The sequence below is a fragment of the Xiphias gladius genome, chromosome 5 (genome assembly GCF_016859285.1).
Source record: "Xiphias gladius isolate SHS-SW01 ecotype Sanya breed wild chromosome 5, ASM1685928v1, whole genome shotgun sequence".
Taxonomy (NCBI): Eukaryota; Metazoa; Chordata; class Actinopteri; order Istiophoriformes; family Xiphiidae; genus Xiphias; species Xiphias gladius.
In genome coordinates, this window is record NC_053404.1 from 12,613,278 (window position 1) to 12,617,192 (window position 3,915).

Consider the following 3,915-nt stretch of genomic DNA (forward strand, 5'->3'; position numbering starts at 1 on the left):
TCCCCTCTCCAGTCTCTCTAATCACACAGTGCATTGGACAGACTGAATACCTATACCCCACTGGGACTCAAACCAACAACCGCAATCACAACCTGCATTACAACTCATAATTAGCACAGGGAGCACATCTCCCATTTGGGTCATCAATGTGAAACACATATTAAAAAAAGAAACACTATGTGTATAAGGAGTGCTGATAATCCTAAACATGTGCTTAAACAGGAACACTGGCAAAGATACACACCCCCAGGGAGCAACTCAATTACAGCACGAGTCCTTCATAGATCTGTTAGCTTATCTGATAGTCAAATCACCTGATCAATAGAGAAAAACCACAGGGGGTTTATTTAAGCCTGTCGATCATTAATGTGGGTCCTGCAGTGCAGATACAGAGTAGCAGTGGAGTCCTGTTGAAGTGATCTGAGACATCTTAGCAGCACAAACAAGGGCAGAACAACCTGTGTGATTTTGTGTGGTAAGATGGTCTAAGAGGTTTTGCAAGAGGAATGGGAGTTTGCAAACCAAATGTCTTTCTCACTGTATTAGATGTAATGGCAGAGCTGTATGTGCTCTCAAGGGTTTCCCCAAAGCAGTTTACAGTGAAATTCACTGGGTGCTCATTCCATCTCAGATAGCAGTTGCCCTCACTAAATTGATCTCCATATAATCATTGACAGACCAATATCTGAATGACTAGATGGGATTAAATTAAATACTCAGCCCACTGATTATTTCTTTTTTTCATCCACCTGGTGTAACACCATCTCCCCCAACGCCTCAGTGGCAACACTGAGGCCAATTAATGGGTAACTAATAAATGAAATGAATGACCACTTGTCTTTCAGTTACAAAGGCCAGAGATGAGAGTGGCCATGCTCTAAATACTGTGGCACGAAGAAGCACACTCCAATGTTTGCATTAAAGTGATGTATAAAGTTTGTCCCTTTGTTTGGCATGCTTCCTGGTCCACAGCAGAGCTTACTGTCACAGGGCTAATTGTGCCTCTTTTTAGTCCCTTTGAGGCGCAGCACACTTCTCTTGTGTGTGGCGCAGAGGGGGGTGAAAGAGAGACTGTCTTTTAGAGGGGTTTCAGGGTGGTTTGGGGGACAAGGAGGAGGGTGAGTTGGTAATAATGATGGAGCAAGCATGGATGACCAACAATGGTTCCCCCGGATCAGAGTCAAGACAAAGACAGCGTTGCAGTAATTACAGCGCAAACACTGCTGCATTTTGTGTGTATGCGTGTGTTTTTGTACTGATGTGTGGATCGGGGGCAGAAGGCATTGGTGTATTGGCAGCTGTTTCTCAGATGAGGGTGTGTGTGTGTGTGTGTGTGTGTGGGGGGGGGTCCAGAAGAGAGACCTGCAGCTTTTGCGTTTCCTTTATTTTTTGTTATTATTACTTGAGGAAATCCCTTTCCACTAGTAATAATTCACTTGTCTGTGACACTCAGCCCCTGTCCCATTCATTTCTACTAAAAACATACATCTTTAAAAACAGGCAATGAATATATATATACTTTCATTAAAAAAAAAAGAAGAATTTCATAAAACAGCTGGGCTCCAGAGTTTTTAGCAAACATTACTCAAAGAGGAGTAAATTTTGTTTTGCATCTTATTTTCCACTGCTAATTTGATGCAGCAACAAAACTTTGTATATGGGATTGACTCAAAAGAAACAATGGTGCCCATGTTCATCCCTATGAAACAAAACATGTCACCCAGTGCAACAGAGTGGATCATTTATGTGTTTTAATAGTTTTTGGATAACAATAAAGTTCTATGGGATGGGTCTTACATGGAATTTCTTGACAATGAGAAAAATATAGAATATCATCAGATGTATATTATTTAGAATGCATGGCTGTATCCTCTTAAAACATTAAAGTTTCATCATTTTACCAAGCAGGAAATCAAAACCAAATCTCTCTTATGGCACCTACAAAACCATACACCACAATAACGGAAAGGCCTATATGTACTCATACTTCATGTCCCTTCAAATGCTTTTTTTTTTTTTTTTTAAATTTCACAGCTCACATGTAAACCCACAAATGTGTTGCATATAAATTTTTGGCAAATAACAGGACCTCATACTCTCAACTGCTGTTAAAACTCCCTAACCTGCTTTTGCTTTATATCATTAGCAGAATAGTCTCTGGAGTTTAAACCACATCTCTTTGGAAAGAACTGATAGGCATGTAAACACACATGGCTGCTGCACTGCTACCAGATCCTACTGAGTCTACCAACGCTGCAAGCAGAAACACACTGAAGATTAGAAGTCAATCAGCTGCCCAGTTGGGGATTGATTTTAAGTCCCTGTATGCATCAGGGATGATGTCATCAAAACTTTACAAGCTGTCAAACTAAGGCTTTTGGCCACAGGTAATCAGTTTCATTGAAATGCCCCTATTCCTTTCATCCAATATCCATCCATGTCTCCCTCTGTCTGTTTCTCTATCCAGCCCTCCTCCTAGCTTAGGCTGATTATCAGGAGTAACCCATCTACAGTATGGCTAGAAGGTAATTAGTGGGATGAGCTGGGCAGAAGGATCCTCTTCAGGGGTTAAGAAAGCAGACACTCAAGTACCTCTGGCTTCTGAAGACCAGGGGAGCTGAGGTGTGTCAGGGTGGTATGACAACAATAGGAAGGGGACTTCCCTTTAGATTTATCTGTGCAGGACCCAACTTGTTCAGAGGACAAGAGGGACTGTCACCACAACTTAATGATTTTCAATGAATAACACATATTTTCATTACATGCCCCTAAAAATCTATATTTAGTGTCTGATGTGAAGTAAAGTTGTCAGGATTTGATGCTGTTATATTTAAAAAATAAATCACTCAGCAGTGTACCACAAACATATTTTCTTTCTAAAAAGAGAAACCAAACAACATAGATGCATTAGTTCAGTAGACAGATGTGTCCCTTTTTTCAAAGATCTGGATCCTGGAAGTATTTGTGGCTTGTTAATTATCAATCAGTAAGGGAAATTAAATTCTTTTACTGAAGTCATTGCTTCCTTTTCAAAATAAAAACAGACAAAAGAGTTTATAGTTTAGCATTTATTTTCAGCTGACAAGCAAGCTGACCAATTATATGCAAAGGTACAGCAATCATTCACACACACACACACACACACACACACACACACACACACACACACACACACACACACACACACACACACACACACACACACACACACACACACACACACATACTCTAAATTATGCTTGGACCTTTGTATGTTGCACACTTATGCAGATGCTGGTACAGGATTCAAACCTTCCATCCCTAACAGATGATAGAGCAAGAGCCTCTGCTGTGGTGGCTGATGGTGATCATCTCAGCCCAAGGGCTTGAAAGATGCGCACATACTTCACCTGGTAGCTTAAGCTTTTAAAGAGCAATTATTCCATTCATATGGAGGTAATTGTGTACCATGCATATGAAATGTTTTGCAGTCCCTCCTTTAACATTGTGAGGGCTGTGTGGATGTTTTTGGAGTTGGAAAAAGCCCTAAAGGTATGGCCCATTTCCATATGTGTTAGGGGAATTGAGGTGGGCTTGAAACAGCCCCCTGTTTACAGTAAACTCAGGGTCTCTTCAGAGATTCTGGAAGGACAGACATGCTGAGTATGCAGCTACACTGATTTTACCAACTCATAGCAGCAGCCCAGTCCCCCACCCTCACCCATCATGTGATACTAAACAGCAAGTGTTGAGATTATTTCCTTACATGCATTGCAGTTTTAGTTCAAATTATGACACATTAAAAGTCCCTGACACTTGCTATCTGTGCGTCTGATACAAGATTGTGTATTTGTAAGAACAGAAGAGACGTAGTTGTTATTAAAATTGTTATTTGGTTCTTGAGAAGTACCTGTGATTATTGACTACTGTGTGATA